We start from the raw sequence: 19,245 nt of genomic DNA on the forward strand, positions 1-19,245 counted from the left end.
TCCTGGTGTCAGATATCACCCTGGTGACCCCTCCCTCAGCTCTGGACCCAGAGTTCCAGGAAGCTTCTAGAAGCTGATATCATCTAGCCTGTCCCTAAAGAGCAGAAACTGGAGAAGTCTCTTCTTCATCCTCAGTCCCTTTTACATCAACAGAAGCCCAGCTTGCCAAGGAAGATGAGGGCCCCAGGAATTCAATTATTCATTTTAACAACTACTCATTAAGCACCGGAGATACTGCATGAACAAAACCAACAGTGTCTCTGCACGGGAAGGAGGGAGGGCCTTATTCGGCCAGTTCTCCTCCAGCCTCCTTCCTCCCCATATCCTGCCCCAAGATGGGCCAGCATTCCCAGGGTTCAACAGCTTTGCCCGGGAGCAACCCAGTGCTCAATGGGAAGTGACCTACTGCCTGAGCAGGGCTCTTGCTCACCATTGTCCCATCAGCATGGGAGCACGGAAATCCAGCATCCTGGACAGATGACACGTGCTATAAGGGTCCCAGGCCCTGGGGACCTGGGCCTAGAATCCCACCGAACTCCCCTCGGCTGTGACCTAGATCTAGTCCTGGGTCAGCTACCAAATTGCTGTGTGACCTGGGCAAGTCACTCCACCTCTCTGAGTGTCCCTAGCTGTCAGTGTCAACCTGGGACTTTCTAAGGTCCTTATGCCCTGAAATTCTCCAGTCTTAGCCCAGGGCTGTCCCGAATGCAGTGAGTGCTCACCCTTTCAGGCACCTGGAGGAGCATGAGTACCTCTGGAGCAAAGCAGGACGGGTGCCCTCCTCACCACCACCAGCCTCCGCCCAGGTGTCAGGTTACCAGCCCGACACTCTCGCTGGGTGGCAGCTCTGCCTCTGATATTTTTAGACTCCCCCCTGGCCTGCCCCTAACAAGAGCCAGATGCATCTGATTCATGCCACAGTGCTGCCGAAATTGCACTCTTTGGCTAACTTCTGCAGGGAGCCAGACTTCACCACTCCTGGGGTAAGAAGGGGAGACTCCTCTTTCTGCCACCACCTCACCAATCCCCATTCCTTCCCTGCACATGCTGAGGCCATTGTCCAAGAGTCAGGCCTCCAGTCCTTTCTATGATGCCAACTGCCCTCTTCCTTCATTCCAGCTGCAGCTGCCAATCACCTGCCCTCCTGAGACCTCCCGACACACACACACACCCTCCTCCTGCACAGGCATCCCGAGGCCGGCCTTTAACTCTCTCCTCTGGGAGAGCTCTGCCTCCTCAATCCCAGTGCCTGGGGCCCCATCCCACCTTTGGGTAAGTAATGTCACCTCTTCCCGTCTGGAACTCCCATGGCTGGAGAGACCCGCCCCATCCCCACCTTAGCCCCTGTAGCCCGTGTCAGAGTCCCCACTTGGCTACAGAGCTGGGAAGCAGCCACATGTTCACACACACACACACACACACACACACACACACACACACACAATGATCTGACTCCCCCGCTCCCCGCAAAAGGAGAGTAGCTGGACTCCTGCTTCCCAAACAAACCTCGCCAAGCAGCCAGCAGTCCAGCGCCAGCCCATCTAGCCTGGAAAGACATTTATATATTTTCACCTCGACAGACGTCCCCCCCGGTCCCGTGTGGCGCAGTTTACTATGACAAAGAAGTGGCCTTTGCTGTGCCCTCCACTGACCGGGAAGGCTGTACAGCCGAGGTGAGGGCAGGAGTGTTACTCTACGCCTAGGGTGAAAAATGGGCTGGTTGATCCTCCCTGTGAATTACCTGTTGCTGGAAAATGGGGAGTCTGTGCACATATGCATGTGGTTTTAGCTCCTACTATGAAGATATTATGTGAAAGGCAGAGGAAAGAAACTGAGGTGAAACAGTCACTTCCGTTCCAGGAAGAAAGGATTTAAGTGCCATTACTGGGGTGGGGGTGGAGAAGCAGGGACGGGTTGCTAAATGGATGTGTTCCGTAGCCACAATAAAATACCACCAAGCCCTTTTAGCCCCTCATTAGCTAGACCCTAATTTGGGGTGGTGCCAGGCAGAGCGGGTGCACCCCCTCCTCCCGCCCGGGGTGGGGCAGTGTCAGCCCCAAGCCTCACCCTCCTCACAGGGACGTTTCCGCCTGGCCCTGCCCTCACCCACTCAGCTGGTCAACTCCGTGTTTCCAACACAAACACATTCTCTGGATTTCAGGCGCACCTCAATCTCTCCACTTGAGGAGCAGAGGAGGCTCCAAGCTATGTGGCCAGCCCTCTGCCTCCTACTCGACTCCCTGCTTCCCCACGGGATGGAGGTGGTGAGATCCAAAAACCCTCAGTGGGAAAACAGGTTCTGCACCTTCCTGCCACCTCCATGCCTCTCCCTGGGCTGTGGTCTTGGCATCTGCCAAGGCCCCCGTGGGCATCCACGCCCTGTTTTTCCCAGAAGGGTCTCCCCTCATTCCCTGCAAACCAGCAGGGCATCTCCAGGTGGAAAGAAGGGAAGGGCTTGGGAGGCAGATGGAGGTTCAAGGTCTAGTCCTTTGCATTTACCAGCTCAGTGGCCTTGAGCAAACCGACTTAGATCTCTAGCCTGTTTCCCCACTTGCAACAGGAGAGTGTGCTGGAAACAGCTCAGGGGTGAGGCTCCCAGGGAGAAATGGAGATGAAGGGCGAGCACTAGCCAACTGCAAACCTCCAGCAGCTCAGGTCGCCATCCTTCTCCTTGTGTGACTCCTGGGAAACCAGGACCCCCTCCCTTCCTCGTCCTCTTTAAGCTGTCTTAACTGGAGGCCAAATTCCAGGAAAAGGTGCCCAGCAATAGCATGTCGGTTCTTAGATTTCTCTCTGAATCAGACTGGAGTGCAGAGGTGGCTAGAGGTGGCTTTAAAAAAAAAATCTATGATAAAATATGCACAACATCATAATCATCATTTTAACCGATGGTAAGTATACAATTCAGTGGCATTAAATACCTTCACAATACTGTGTAACCATTGCCACTATGTATACCCAAAACTTTTTCATCCTCCCCAACAAAAACTCTGTCCCATTAAACAGTAACTCCCAGTTCTCAGGTACCCCCAGCCCCTGGCAACTACCATTCTACTTTCTGTCTATAAAATGTGCCTATTCTAGGTGTCTCATAAAAGTGGAATCACGCTGTATTTGAACTGGAAGCTTCTTAAGTCCCTCTCCAAGCCCCTTACTTAGACACAGCTGAATTTTAAGATCAAGGTGCACACACACACACACACCCCCCCAAAGCTTGGGAAGGGCAGTGCTCCCTTCCTCAAACCTGAAGCTGGCAGGGGTTGGACTCCGTGGCCTGGAGGGAGAGCTTTGCCCTGTGGTGTCTTCGGAGTCCCCATGTCCAGCCCCACACCTTCACCTAAAAGACCTCCCTAGAGCGTGCTCAGGTCTCTGGATTTGCTGAGCTCGTAGAATCCACACCCCGAGCTGCAGCTTCCCCTCCCTCTGGAACTCATGGGTGTGGTCTCGCCTCTTTAAAGCCCCCCAAGCCCTACTAGAGTTGGCAGGGAGAGAGGTGTCATCCCAGCAGAGCCTCCGGGCTTCTCCACTGCTCCTGACCCCCCAAGAAGTCGCTCCTCGCCGCTCGGGGGCGCGACGGAGCAGCGGTGGGAGCCGAGAGGGGTGCGCAGCCCAGGAGGACCCGCTGGCCCGGTCTGGCGCACCAGTCCTGCCCGTGCGGCGAGGCTGGGGACGCTGCCCGGGGGTCCTTCACGCAACCTGGGGATCTCCCTGGACTCCAAGAGCCCCGGGTGTGAGCACCGCGGGTCGAGAGGAGGCGCCCTGACTCCTCCCCAAACTTTTCCCGCCCGCTTCGGCTCAAAAGGCGTGGGAAGCTGTCCCGGGGTGGCGAAGTGGAATTTGGGGGCCCGAGCGAGCGTGGCGCAGACTGCAGGTCGGCGGCATGGGTGGCACCTCGGCCCTCCCGTTACTATCACCAATTCCAGGGGTTGCTCCCGGTCCAGTAAATGGAGGGGTCGCGTCCCTGCTGCCCCGGCGTACGCGATCCCGGGGCCCCCCCCCGATATCGCCCCACGCCCTGGGCGCGCCCGCAACTCACCCGGCGCTGGCGGCTGCGCTGGCTGCTGGACCGACGGACCGGCAGGGGTGCGAGGCGAGGCCGCCGTGCTGTTTTGAAGCTCTGGGCCGGGACTGCGCGCCCTCCCTCCACCCTCTTGGCTGCGGGGCCCCTCCTTCCCAGTCCCGCCTCCCGGGCCGTGACGTCAGGAGCCGGGAGAGCCGAGTGGGAGGGGCCGCCGGCGAAGGGAGAGGGCCCTGGAGGGAAAGGGCGAGCCCTGGAGCGCCCTGGCGCCCCCCGGTCCCCGCCCGCGTCTCTGCGGCTCTGTGGCCAAGTTTGGGGCGGAGCCGGTGGCACGGGCCCGGGGGAAGAGGGAGAAAGGGAGGCTCCCGGGAACAAGGGGCTTGCCTTCTCTGCAGGTTTCCACATCCCTCTCGTTCTCTTTCCTCTCCTCTTCTCCCCTTTTCTTCCTCTTCCCTAAGGAGTTTTGGAATCCGGGCTCCCTGCTCTAGTACTCCTTCTCTGACCTTTTATGAAACGAGCTCGTCCATAATCTCCCCTGCCTCAGTTTCCTCTTCTGGAAATGGGAGTGATTATAGGTCTGAAGGTGATAATACGTCCACAGTGCTTGGCTCATGGTACCTGTTCCATAGACGTCAGCCATTGTTATTTTTATCATCTCACCTGGAGTCCTGGCCTTGGTGCGACATGCCCAGCAACCAGTCTTTAGACTCTTCCAGGACCGCCCCCCGTTCACTACCCTCACCAATACACACACACACACATACTCACACTCACACAAACCACTCCCTACAGCCTTTCAACCCACAGTCCTGGAAGTCAGTGTCCCTGGAAATGACATCAAAGGAACTGCCTTTCTTTCCAGCCTCAGTTTCCCCATCTGGAAACTGGGAGGGCTGATCTACTCTAGGGGCTCTTGGGAGGACGGGGGAGGAGACCAGAGGCGCCTGAGCCCCATCATGTGTGTGGAAGGAGTGAGTGGGAGTCAGTGTATTTTTACAAATGGAAGAAATTCCAAAACAGGGTCACAACATATAACAGTATATTTTAAAACTTTTAATGTAACAAGTTCATGTTACTTGCACATACCCCAGAATACAAGGCAATTGACTTGTGCCACTGACAAGAGAATGAGAAACCCTTTTAAGAAATGTTAATTTATTGTGCAATCGTGTGCTCTGGTTGGACTCCATGTTTATATTTTCTGTTGAGCATCTTTTTTTAATGCTGCTGCGGAGCTCTGTCACGAGAGGGCCTTGCTGGGTCTAAATCAGAGATCCTTGGGGGATTTGAGATCCCCTCTAAAGGGCCATCCCCTCCGCCACGCCTTGAGCTTCTCAAGTTGGCCTAGGGTCTGACCTGCCAAATCTCCTTTAATTCTATTGTTAACCAAGACTCTCATCCCCCAAGATAATTGTGTGTGTATAATTGTGTGTGTGTGTGTGTGTGTGTGTGTGTGTGTGTGTGTGTGGAGCTGGAGAGGGGACAGGAAGGCACTAATAGGAACTGAGTCCTCTTCCTCCATAATAGGGGAGGAGAGTGAGGTCTGGTTGCTATAGAGGAGGGCCAGGCAGGGCCCACCTACCTGCCTGTGGCCATGTGGAGGACAGAGAAAACCCCAAAGTCTCCCAGAATGGAAAGGGCAGGTAGGGGATGGAGCAGGCAGGTTTCTGCATTTGCTGAGGGCTTAGTGTGTGCCGGTTACTTTACAAACATAACCTTCAATAGAACATGGCAGCCCTGCAAAACAAGTTGCCCTCATTTTATCCGTGAAGAAACTAAGGCTCAGAGAAGCTACACCGGTAACTTACCCAAAGGTTCTATGCAATTGATAAAGTTTGGATTTGAACCCAGACTCACTGCAGCGAACCCCATTCTCCTCTTTCCACCCTATCACTATTTACCAAATGCCAACCACACTCAAGCTCTAATTTTTGCCATGTCCACCTTCCACCTGAACTAGTATTCACTTGCTTTCTTTAAATTAACTCCGTTTATTTTGTTTATTTGAAAAGAAAGCCCTATATTGCCATGGTAAACAGGAAACCAGGGCCATCTGCCAAAAATAGAAGACAAACTTATGAATATAAACACTATTGAAATAAAACAGTGTTAGTGAATTGTAGCCAGATACTGTTGCCTGAAAGAGTCCGTGAGTCTGAGGTTTAGGGTCTATTAAAAAGGGAGCCAGGTGTGGTGGTGCTTACTGGTAATCCCAGCTGCTTGGGAGGCTGAGGTTGGAGGATTGCTCGAGCCTAAGAGTTCCGAGGCAGCCTAGGCAACATAGCAAGACCCTGTCTCTTAAAAAAAAACAGTGGGGGTGATCAGCAAGATGTTAAAAGCATGCTAACACAGAGAAGTCTTTTTCCTGTTATCAGAACTATTGCAAGATCATTGGAAAAGAGTGTCATGTTCTCACTCTGATTCAGAGCCAGGAGATGCCTCCTCCCTGTACTATCTCCCAAGCCACCAGCTGATAGGGTGTGTCCCAACAGGAAAGAACCTGTCCAGACCCCCAAGATCCCTCTCCAAGACCCAGAGAAAAAAACGGGCCAATTGTTCCTCTCTCTTATTTCTAAACCCTCTCCAGAGCCCAACCTGTCTGTCCCATTCACCTGCTACTTGCTATTCTTTGTTTTCTGTCTCTAAATATACTCCTGTCCCTCTAGGAAGATGGGAGACAGAAACCTGCCCCATACCTGCTTGTATTCCTGCTTCTGGTGTTTCGATAATGAACTTGGTGTGGGGAAAAGTAAGAGTGTGTTTGATTGAGTTCTGGTCCCAGTCCTTCAGCCCCTTATAGTAGTAGTATACATCCCGACTCTAGCCATAGCCTCATGGTGGAAGGAGTATATTCCTCAACTTGATCTTGAGCTTGGCCATGTGACTTGCTTTGCCCAGTGAGATATTACCAAAGATGACACACACAAAGAATGGAAGGGTGCCTGGGTGGTAGGATTTGCCCTCTCTCTCTTTTGCCATTTCCATGAGCATGGTATACCTCTGGTAGCTTAGTGGTCCCAGAAAATGAAAGACATGTGGAGTAGAGCTACCCTAAAGGACCTACAGAACTTCTGTCAGAGACACAGAGCTACTCCAGCCAAACCACAGACATGTAAATGAGAAATGCATGCTAATTGTTGCATGCCACTGCGGTTCATTGTTGTTTGTTTCACAGCACTATCTGGTCTATATGGAGAGAGAGAAAGAACTGTAAGGAAGGTATTTGAAGGTATGGAAAGTCACCGAGGATGGGGGCTCAGTTCAGGGTGGGATAGAAGATAATCGATTATGCAGTGATCTCTCTTGTATCTTTTCTGGCTTGAACATTTTAGGGTTCTGCAGTCTCTTGTAACTGGATCCTGTTCACTATTTCTTGTTCTTAGAAGGAGTGCCCAGGCCTGGGTGCAAATCTGATCCCCAACCTCAAGAAAGCCGAACAGAACTCAGTGTTGTAGCAGCACAGGTCATGGAGAAGACAACGTGGAGTCTTGTTAAGAAGGATGAAGATTTTTTTCAAATAGCCACAAACGCCTGATGAGAATAAATTGAATATGAATGTGATTCAACCATCATAACCCACGTTTGGTTGGTGGGTTAGCTGAATCTTAACAGATGCCAGGGGTTTTACTAACTTCCATTCAGTGGCTGTTTCAGCTGAAAACAAACTGGTGCATAGGCTGCTAAGATGACTCCCATACCCCATGCTCGGCCTCTCAAAGTGCTAGGATTACATGCGTGAGCCACTGCACCATCCTTGTACTTTTCTAAATATATTTTTTTAATTTTACAAAAAATTTCTTTCCCTTCTGCCAGATTTTTTCCAATTACTCAATGTATACATATTTTGAATCTCCCGTGTGCCAGACATTATTCATGCCTTTGTGTAATTTTCTCCTCTCGAGAGTAGGCTGGACCTAATGACTTGCTTCTTTTTTTTTTTTTTTTTTGAGATAGAGTCTCGCTCTCTTGCCCAGGCTAGAGTACAATGGCACAGTCTTGGCTCACTGAAATCTCAGCCTCCTGGGTTCAAGCAATTCTCCTGCCTCAGCCTCCCGAGTAGCTGGGATTACAGGTGCCTGCCACCATGCCTGGCTAATTTTTGTATTTTTAGTAGACATGGGGTTTCACCACATTGGCTGGGCTGGTCTCAAACTCCTGACCTCAGGTGATCCACCCAACTCAGCTTCCCAAAGTGCTGGGATTACAGGCGTGAGCCACCATGTCCGGCCACAAAGGCACTTCTAAGTGTGGCTCAGCTGGCTGCCATCTTGGTGTGAGACAGATGGTTAGGTAGCCCCCAAGTCCTTACTGTATGAAGAGTCAGGAAATCGGAATTCCTTGAGTGGGATCTGAGAAACATGCTTTCTTGAGGCCATTTCCTCCCTGTCACCCACCTCCACAGACTGGGTTGGGGGAAGGATGGAGATAATGATTTCAAGCCCTAGTATCGTCCGACTTAAAGCCCAGAGCTCCGGGTCTCATAGCTTCTCCCCATGAGTCAGAGGGTAGAGCCATGCGTTTTGAGTCTGACCTTTCCTGCTTCCTTTTGTCTCTGATTTCTGTCACAGAAATACCTACAAACTGCTGTCATAAAACATCCTGCAAATGCAATAAGAATGAACAGTACAAATAGTGTCCATTTGACTTACGACAAAGAGGGTTTGACTAAGCACCAAAGGCAACAACCACAGAATTTCCAAACTTCTGGAGGAACAGCCCCAAACCATGCTGTCTTAGGCTGTTTCATGTCTCCTAAAGCCATCACATGAAATGAATGCAAATGTCCGTGAGTAGAACAAAGGTAAGTGGCTGTGCCCGGGCTTTTCCCATTATAGAAACATCTGGCTGCTTGACTCTGGTTCTGTTTTCATTAGGAGGTTTGGCACCACAGGGATGGAGCCTCAGAGCCCTCCCAGATTTGAATTTCCCTGAAATATGGTCAGAAAGGATAACAGGAAGCAGGGGGTGGGGGTTGTGCTCCACCACCAGAATCATCACTACCCAAACGTCTGGAACCCGGCAGCTCATGGGATGTTCTTGGCAAGTCACAGAAGAAAGTCCCCAGGTGTCCCCAGAGTGGCAAGGAGGATGGAGGCCAGCTCTCTAGGCCTGTCTTCTGAAAAGAACAGTTTGGCACTGAAAAGTTCTGCAAAGAAGAAGAAAAAAAGATGTTTCTGTTGTTAATAATGTCCCAGGAGTAGGCTGTCATTTTTCCAGGATCCCAAGTACAGTCATAAAAGCGATCCTTCAGTCTATGAGAGCATCCTTCTTCTTTTCTCTTTTCTTTTCTTCTTTTCTTTTCTCTTTTCTTTTCTTCTTTTCTTTTTTCTTTTTTTTTTTTTTTTTTTTTTTGAGACGGAGTCTTGCTCTGTCGCCCAGGCTGGAGTGCAGTGGCGCCATCTCGGCTCACTGCAAGCTCCGCCTCCCGGGTTCATGCCATTCTCCTGCCTCAGCCTCCCCAGTAGCTGGGACTACAGGCGCCCACCACCATACCCAGCTAATTTTTTTTGTATTTTTAGTAGAGACGGGGTTTCACCGTGTTAGCCAGGATGGTCTCGATCTCCTGACCTTGTGATCCGCCCATCTCGGCCTCCCAAAGTGCTGGGATTACAGGCGTGAGCCACCGCGCCCGGCCTTCTTTTCCTTTCCTTTCCCTTTCCCTTTCCATTTCCATTTCCTTTCCTTTCCTTTCACAGAATCCTGCTGGTTTGCCCAGGCTGGTGTGCAGTGGCATGATCGTGGGTCACTGCAACCTCCACCTCCCAGGTTCAAGCAATTCTTGTGCCTCAGTCTCCAGAGTAGCTGGGATTACAGGCACCCACCACCACACCCAGCTAATTTTTACATTTTTGTTAGAGACGGGGTTTCGCTATGTTGTTCAGGCTGGTCTCGAATTCCTGAGCTCAGGCAATCCCCACACCTCGGCCTCTCAAAGTGCTAGGATTACATGCGTGAGCCACTGCACCATCCTTGTACTTTTCTAAATATATTTTTTTAATTTTACAAAAAATTTCTTTCCCTTCTGCCAGTTTTTTTCCAATTACTCAATGTATACATATTTTGAATCTCCCGTGTGCCAGACATTATTGGAGACATTGGGAATACAGCAATGAGTGAACCAACTTGTCCCCAAAACCCCCTGATCTCACGGAACTCACTAACCAACCCTGGTCAGTTCTGCTCATTATCCTTCTTCATACTGATATGTGTTTTATTTTTCTTTCCAAGATTGCTGGGTATCTTTTTGTGAGGTGTCTCTTAGGCTATAAAACCATGGAAATATCTTCCTAATCTGAGTGACCTCAGTTGCCTACCCGCCCTGCAGGCAACTTCAGCCTTAGGACTCTGGCCAGACTCTCGCATCCTTATGAATCTTTGGATCTGGGGAAGTAAGGATACCTTCCATTTCTACCCTACTGCCCCGTGCACGGTCTAACAGTTCAAAATTCAAAGAATGACGTGGCGGGAGGAGGCCTAGGAATTCCTCCCCATTCTCTCCTCCTGGCAGCAAGGTATGTAAACTATTCTGGATGAATGAGATTCTTGATCTTAAAGGCCTTATACGTTGACATTCTGGAACTCCCTCGTAATGTGGGATTAAAATCCTTTTGGACACAGGCTATGTCTGTTTGCTCTTGTTGGTTCCTCCCTTGTTTGATGTCCTCTGAGAGGTGGGGGTCCGAGATAAGGCAGCCTCAGCCTCCAGACTCCAGCCTCTGCCATCAGCAACCAGCACAGTGGAGATGCTCACGTGAGGGGCTTTTCTTCCATAATGCTGTTTCCAATCTGTAATTTCATTTGTATGTTTTCAAGTGTGTGCTTTCTTACTTATTGTCTTCATTCCCCAGTAGAACACAAGCTTACCAAGAGCAGACGTTTCGTCTATCTTACCCGTGGCTTTTCCACCGATGTCTTCACATAGTGGGTGAACAATCAGTGTTCCTATTAGTCTTTTAAATTTTTATTATTTTTTAAATTTTATTATTATTATTATTATTAGAAATGGAGGTCTCACTCTGTAGCTCAGGCTGGAATGCAGTGGTGAGATCATAGCTCACCACAGCCTCAAACTCCTGGGCTCAAGTGATCCTCCTGCCTCAGTCACCCGAGTAGCTGGGACTACAGGTGTGTGCCACCACGCTCGGCTAATTTTCTTATTTTATGCAGAGATGAAGTCTCACTATTTTGCCCAGGCTGGTCTCGAATTCCTGGGCTCAAATGATCCTCCTGCCTCGGCCTCCCAAAGTGCTGGGATGACAGGTGTGAGCCACTGCACCCAGCCCCACTAGTCTTTACAGTGTCTATATGAAAATTAGAAAAAGGTGCCTCTTCTGAGCCAGTGATTTAGAAAATAGTAACCTCTCAGGGCAGATAGCTTGACAAATAGATAGCACCTTGGTGCAAAGGGGAAAAAAATGCCCCTTCCTCTAGGCAGACACAGCCCTAAGCCAGGCACATAGCTTGGTGAACAGTCTGTAGGCTGGATTTCACCCTCTAACCTCTTGGCTAGGAATCCTTGTGCAGGACACAAATTATACAAGAGGAAGGGGCATGAGAACCAATAAATATGTGATGAAATATTTATTGGTTGAAAGACAGATCCTTGAGGGATATGTGGTGGTTTTTAAAAATGTCTGCAAATTCTATGACAGCCCATTGAGAGCTTTGGACGCATTGATCGATGTCCAGTCAATCAACAGTATATGGTGCAAGCAAGTACGTGGCTTCCGAGGCTAGGTCATGAAAGACCATATATGCTCAGCCAGGTTCTCTGGAGGACCTACTTACTGAGCACCTACTTACTGGCATTGAGCCAGGCACTGGGACTACAGTGATGAGCAGAAACAAATACAGCTCAATGCCTCATGAAGTTTACAGTCTGGTGGGGGGCACTACTATTAGGATGGCCACAACATGTATTATCCAAAGTAGGACACTTCTGAGAGTGAAAAGGGTGCTGTTAGTAATTGCAGTGGGACAGTAAGCACACCTAGAACTATCCCAGGGCGACAGGGATGTGCAATTGCGCTAACTATAATCAACGAAGTAATCCCTCAACTAAATGTGAATTTATCAGCGTGACAATGTGCTATGAAGGAGGAGAAACCCAGTGCTCTGCACATCTAGCGTAAGTGGATTGACCCAAGCAGAGACATCAAGAGGGCTTCCCTGAGGAAGGGTGCTGGAGCTTAGGCCGAGGCCCAAATGGTAAGTAGGAGTTGGTTGGCAGAAAGCAATGGGAGATAGCACCAAGTGGAGGTGGCAGCTCATGCAAAGGCCTTGTGGATGGGAACATGAAAGGCAGGAGGGCCTGAAAGAAACCATTGTAGCTAGAAAGGCCAGAGTGAGGATGAGGCTAGAAAGATGGTCGGGCTATGGTAAGGCCGGGGAATTCGTTCTAGGAGCAATGGAACACCATTGAAGGTTTTTCTTTTTCCTTTTTTCCTTTTTTTGAGACAGAGTCTCACTCTGTCACCCAGGCAGGAGTGCAGTGACATGATCTCGGCTCACTGCAACCTCCGCCTTTTGGGTTCAAGTGATTCTCCTGCCTCAGCCTCCCGAGTAGCTGGGATTACAGGTGCCTGCTGCCACATCTGGCTAATTTTTGTATTTTTAGTAGAGACGGGGTTTCTCCATATTGGCCAGGCTGGTCTCGAACTCCTGACCTCAAATTATTTGCCTGCCTCAGCCTCCCAAAGGGCTGGGATTACAGGGGTGAGCCACTGTGCCCAGCCGAAGGTTTTAAGTCAGTAACAACGTGATCTGATTGACTGCTGTGTGGAGAAGTTTGGGGAGGGAAAGCGTGGGCTCAGGTGGAGAAATAACAAGATGAGAAATGATAGTAACTTGAAATTCAAGATTTCATTCATAGGCTGGGCGCGGTGGCTCACGCCTGTAATCCCAGCACTTTGGGAGGCCGAGACGGGCGGATCACGAGGTCAGGAGATAGAGACCATCCTGGCTAGCACAGTGAAACCCCGTCTCTACTAAAAAATACAAAAAAAATTAGCCAGGCGAGGTGGCGGGCGCCTGTAGTCCCAGCTACTCGGGAGGCTGAGGCAGGAGAATGGCGTGAACCTGGGAGGCGGAGCTTGCAGTGAGCTGAGATCCGGCCACTGTACTCCAGCCTGGGCGACAGAGCGAGACTCAAAAAAAAAAAAAAAAAAAAAAAAAAAAAAAAAAAAAAAAAAGATTTCATTCATACTGCAGAATGATGCTGGGTCTGGGAGAAGAATAACCCAAAGGGGACTCAGAGATTCTTTTGGGGGAGATGTCTAGAGAAAATCATGTTATTTACAGAAGAGTCTGGGGGTCAGATGAAATCGGCACTTCTCTGGGGGCCATATGTGAAGGGCTTGGCTCAGTGCCTTGGAATGTCTGATGGTGCACATGTTTCTTGAAGTGCTGGGGACGCACTGGACTCTGGGGATAGGATGGTCTAACTCAGGTAATAAGGAAAAATTTGCTGGGCAGCTTCTATGTGAGCTGCACTTTGATGATGGATTAGTTGGCCACAGAGCAGAGGGCAGGGGCGGTTCCCATCCTAGCCTGGTCACAAATGAAGCTTCATATATTTACCTGTCTGGCTTCCAAAGGGAAGCTTAGGGCAGCTTACCATCAAAGACACAGACACAATAGAGCTGACACAAAAGGAATACAAACTACACAGATGGAGGAGGAAGCAAATACATGCGCCCAGAGATTTGGAAAGGTGAATGCACCTAGGAGTCACCTGAGGAACACAGTAACTATGTAAATTTCTGGGCCCCACTTCCTAAGGTGCTGGTACAGTAGATCGGGGTGAAAGCCCAGGAATCTGCATATTTAACAAGCCTCCCTTCCCTGCAAACTGCTTCTGACATAGGTGATGAATGGACCACATTTTAAGAAACACTGCTTTAATCCTTTCAGCAAATGCGGCCATAGTAACTGAGTATCAAATTTAACGTTGGAGCCTCTGACACCCTGGGCACGATGGTGAGCTGACATCCTATTGAGAAAGGTTTCCTTGGCTGAAGGAGAGTCGCCTTATATTCCCACAGCGGTGGCCCACAGGAGAGCATCATTGACTCAATTGAACTACCTTGACCTTCAGTTGCATCTCTCTGTTGCTAGAGAGGACTTTGTGTGAATCCTTGGCTAGGGTAGGATTCAGATTTTGCCACCAAGGCACCATGGCACAAATAGCACCGAAACAACCAGCCTAAGTGTGTAAACTGCTGGAATATGCATGGTCAACTTGGCATTGAGAATGACAATGAGCTGGTAAGATAAGGATTAACATTTCCAGCCCTGGAACAGCCACTCCCCTTCCTGGGAGAGATCCTGGGCAGACAAAGTGGGACCATGTTTGCTCAACCTCCAGGACCAGAAAAACTGGGAAGTGTAGGGATGTGATGCCTTTGAAATTCTAGTGTGTGTGCTGTCCTCAGCTAAGCTTCCAGAGCATCTTTGATTCTGTGCTCCTTGCCCTTTCTCGTACTTCTTTATAATCCTTTCTTAGGTTTCAGTAGCCCCTTCCTTGCTTCTGAAAGCTTGAAACCTCTCCCCAGGCATTGAGCAATGGGAGGCAGACATAGATGGTGAAGTGGCTGACTGAGAAGGACAGACTTTATGTAGGACATTGCTACTTAAAGTGTGGTCCATGGACCAGCAGCATCAGCGTCCCCGGGAACTTGTGAAAAATGTAGACTCTGAGGTCCCACCCAGACTTGGTGGCTCAGAATCTACATTTTCACAGAATCTCTAGGTGAATCACCTGCGTGTTAAAGTTTGAGAAGTGCTGTTGTACTTATTTCTTCATCCCACAACTATTTTTTGAGGGCCTCCCAAGGGCCAGACTCTGTCCCGGTGCTGGGGCCCAGTAATAAATGAAAATGACATAGTCCCTGACTCAGTGAAGGGAACAGACTAGTGAGGGAGCTATGAGATATTAATAAATACCCAAACAAACAAACATTCAATTACAAATTGTGTCAGCTACAATTCAAGAAGGAAAAAAAGATCCAAGTGACAAAGTATAAAAAAAGTTGTGGCCGGGCACAGTGGTTCATGCCTGTAATCCTAGCACTTTGGGAGGCCAAGGCGGGCAGCTCACATGAGGTCGGGAGTTCAAGACCAGCCTGACCAACATGGAGAAACCCCGTCTCTACTAAAAATACAAAATTAGCCGGACATGGTGGCGCATGACTGTAATCCCAACTACTTGGGAGGCTGAGGCAGGAGAATCACTTGAACCCGGGAGGCGGAGGTTGCAGTGAGCCAAGATGGCACCATTGTACTCCAGCCAGGGCAACAAGAGTGAAACTCCATCTAAAAAAAAAAAAGTCGTAAGACAACAGACTTAGAGAGGGATTTGTAGCAGACAGAATAGACACAGAGTTAAAAGGAGGGGAAAGACCAAGGACAGTCAGGGCGAGGGAAGGCCTCTCTGAAGGTGTGTCTTTTAAGCATGGAGAGCGGGTGGTCCTTGAAGGAGTTGGAAGATTCTAGAATGGATGCCCAGGTCTTATCCTGGATCAAGTGAATTGTCCTGCAAGTGAATTAGAACCTGAAATGTCGGAGCTCAGATTGTAAGATTCCTGGAGAAGCAGCTAGCACTGACCATACAAGGTTGTAAGTTCATCCTGTCCATCTGCGCCCATGGGATCCTCTTCAACCCAGCCCTATTCAGCCTGGTGCTGAAGCATGGAGGCTGAGGCTCCCCGGGCCCATTCCTTGCTCCAGGATTGTAAATGCCTGTTAGACACCAGTCCTAGGGCTTGAAAACTGTTATTCTAGGGCCTCCTTCTTCTAGGGTGGATCCCAGGTTTTGTGGCCAGAAAACTGGCAAATCAGCTTTTGGCTAAAGATTAGGGAAAGAGATGTTTTGTTCTGTTTCTCCTGAAATGGTTTCTAAATGTTCCCCCTCTCAAGGGTACTAATCACCTCTCCAACCAGCCAGTTCCGATGGCATGACAGGAGCCCACGGCATAAGTCTCCACATGGTCACCCCCTCCCCTGGCAGCACTCCAGACTCCCCTAACCAGAGAGAGGAGGCCCCAGGTGGGAGGGGGTGCTCAGAGCTGAAAAAAATCCTGGGAAGCTGGAGAGATGAGGGAGGGAACCACAAAGACTTTTTCCCCACCTAATACAATGGAGGTAATCCCCTGGGTGGATTGGGTGGGAGGGGAGTGTTCGTGAAAATTTTACATCACTGGGTCCATCATCCAAACCCACTGAATCAGAATCTCCAGGGGAGGGGGCTGGGAATTATCATTTTTAGAAGTAAGGGGTGGAGCACTAGGTGACTGTATGTCCAGGCGAGTTGGAAAGTCTGATGTGGAAGGAACAAGCTCAGAGAGGACTTGACTTGCTCAAGGGCGCATGGCAGGTCAGGAGACAACACAAGATGTTGGTCAAGAGAACCAAGCTCCTGGTCCAGTGGATTTTCCCTTAATTTTGTTGGTTTCAACCTTTTTTTTTTTTCTTAAAAGAGATGGGGTCTCACTTTGTTGCCCAGACTGGTCTTCAATTCCTGGGCTCAAGTGATCCTCCCATCTTGGCCTCCCAAAGTGCTGGGATTACAGATGTGAGCCACCATGCCTGGTCTCAACCTTTTAGGATTCAGAATCTTTTATCTTTGTGTTCAAATGAAATATTGTGGGGAACAGAATGTATAAGTCAGACCTAAAGGAGTAGGGGGTGAGGGGACCATGGCACATAGTAGGTGCTCAACAAATACCTGTCAAATGAACAAAAGAATAATATGTCTCCTAAAGAAAGAGCACAAGGCCTCAACTCAGAAGTTTGGTTAGGCAACAGCCTCCAGGTAGAATTGAAAAACATTGTTTTGCTTTGGCTCTATTTTTCTAATTTCCTTCCATTTAGGCTAGAAATTCTGATTTTCTGTTTATGGTAGTGGTAAAAAAAAAATTTCATTGTAAAATAAATTTAAGTCAAAAACATAAGTTGATTTTTTTTAATGAAGTAAAATCAAAGGTCACGAAACTTTTTCTGTAAAGGGCCAGATAGCAATTATTTTTAACATTGCAGGCCATACATCTCTACTATAAATGGCTGGGACTGGCTGTGTCCCAATAAAACTTTATTTACAAAGGCAGACTTGGGATCATATTTTGCCCACAGGCTGCAATTGAACAAACTCTGAAATAATAATATAGGTAGGAGATACTGAAAAGGCAGTAACTGTGAAGGTGGTATTGGGACAACCAAATTCAGAACTCTGTTCCAGCATAAATCTAGGAAATCAAGGATAATAACACAGAGTAGTAGAGAGTGAATCTTGGGGTCTCTTCCCACGTGCAGCCCCCAGACCTTTCGTGGCACATCTATTGATCCCCCCCTTTGCATCCCCCAAAGGGGAAGTTAAAGGATACCCCAAAAAACGTTCTAAGGGCTTTAATTCCTGTCTTTCCTCTGCAGTTGAATCCAGTGCCTGTCCATTTAATAACCCGGGGCTGGGTCTAAGGACACTTAGCAGACATAGGAGGGCCCAGGAAGCACCCTTCAACCCAAATCACCCTCTCGTATCCCCTTCTCTGTGCCAGGCTCGGCAGAGAATGTTCCTTTGGCTTCTCCAGGTGTCACTGGGTAAAATTCTTAGATGGGAAAGCATGCTAATTATCCCATTAGCTACACATCAACTGTTAGCACTTTAGCTAGAGCATGAGCAACCAGCTTTGCAAAGTGACAAAACAGAATATAGAGTGGAAAGAGTCCAGAGAGGTGGGGCCCATCCCTGCATTTTCTAGGAAGGGAAAGTAAAACTTAGGTGAGAGAGAAAGGAGGCACAGCAAGTGATAACAGGCACCAGGCTGTCCTCAGTATTGGCCATCTAAGCTTCTCTTCCTTATTCCCAACTTATTGAACGCCTAAGTGCTGAACACTTTTTACCTGCCCTGGCTTCATCTAATCCTCGCCACACTAGAAGGTAGGTGCTATGACGCCTGTTTTACAGGTGAGGGAGCAGAGGCTCAGACAGGTTAATTAAGTAGGTGGCAAGAGGTCTCAAAGGTCTGCGGAACTCCAAATTTTTTTTTGAAATGGTTTCACTCTTGTTGCCCAGGCTGGAATGCAATGGCGCAACCTTGACTCACTGCAACCTCCACCTTCTGGGTTCAAGTGATTTCCCTGCCTCAGCCTCCCGAGTAGCTGGGATTACAGGTGCCCACCACCACACCCAGCTTTTTTTTTTTTTTTTTTTTTTTTTATATTTTCAGTAGAAACAGGGTTTTGCCATGTTGGTGAGGCTGGTCTCAAGCTCCTGATCTCAGATGATCCGCCTGCCTCAGCCTCCCAAAGTTCTGGGATTACAGCATAAGCCTCTGCACCCAGGCTCCAAATTCTTTAAAAAAAATTTATTATTATTGCTACTATTTTTAGAGACAGGGTCTCACTATGTTGCCCAGACTGGTCTTGAACTCCTGGGCTCAAGTGATCTTCCCACCTTGGCCTCCCAAAGTGCTGGGAATACAGGCATGAGCCACCATGCATGGCCAAAATTATTTTTTTCATTTAAGTTAATGTATTTATTTTTAGTGATATATTAGATGTACATATTTGAGGGTACATGTAATAATTTGATACATTCATATAATCAAATCAGGATAATTGGAATATCCAAGGAGCTCCAGATTCTTAATGACCACACTCAACTGTCTTGCGTCCCCCTCAAGGTTTCTCTCCTTACTGGCTTCTTCATGCATTTATGTTGACCCAATCTCCAGTTCATTTCCAGCCCCGGAATACTTCCTCCTTTCCCTCCACCAGGAGGTGAGATGCTCTCAGGAAACCTGACTCAAGTGACCGCGTGCCCAGCACATCCTCGGTTCCTGGAAGGATGCCAGGGAACCTCTGTGTCCTTTGAGTTGATGGTCTCAAACCCAGAGTCAATGCAGACTGGGGCTGCTCTGAGGGTGGGAGACCAGATGCCTCCCCATCTCCAGGGCAGGAGTGTCACAGTTCACTGGCTGGCACCCTCACCAGCCCACACCCTACACTCACCCAACCAGTTGGGTCACACCACCCACATGCCAGGTGGATCCATTTGGACGGGCGCACAGCATGACCCAGCTTGTCTGCCACCTGACCTCGGCTGCTGGGTTCCTCCCATCCTCCCACCTCCCAGGTGCCCCAGGTCCAGGTGTTCAAAGGCTGCTCCGTGCACATGCCCCTCCTCCATGAGAGCGCTTTGTGTGTCTCACAAAGAAGAGAAACAGGTCATT

At 49.2% G+C, this 19,245-nt stretch overlaps 1 protein-coding gene across 1 annotated transcript in view; it reads right to left on the reverse strand.

Moving 5' to 3' along the window:
• Window positions 1-4,187, reverse strand: part of LOC105467782 (epithelial membrane protein 2) — a 53,246-nt gene extending 49,059 nt beyond the window's left edge. Inside the window, exon 1 of the mRNA XM_011717494.2 lies at window positions 4,037-4,187. The gene's annotated coding sequence lies outside the window, so the exon portion shown is untranslated. The remainder of the gene's footprint in view (window positions 1-4,036) is intronic.
• Between the last annotated feature and the right edge of the window lie 15,058 nt (window positions 4,188-19,245).

Source organism: Macaca nemestrina, chromosome 18, assembly GCF_043159975.1.
Source record: "Macaca nemestrina isolate mMacNem1 chromosome 18, mMacNem.hap1, whole genome shotgun sequence".
Lineage (NCBI taxonomy): Eukaryota > Metazoa > Chordata > Mammalia > Primates > Cercopithecidae > Macaca > Macaca nemestrina.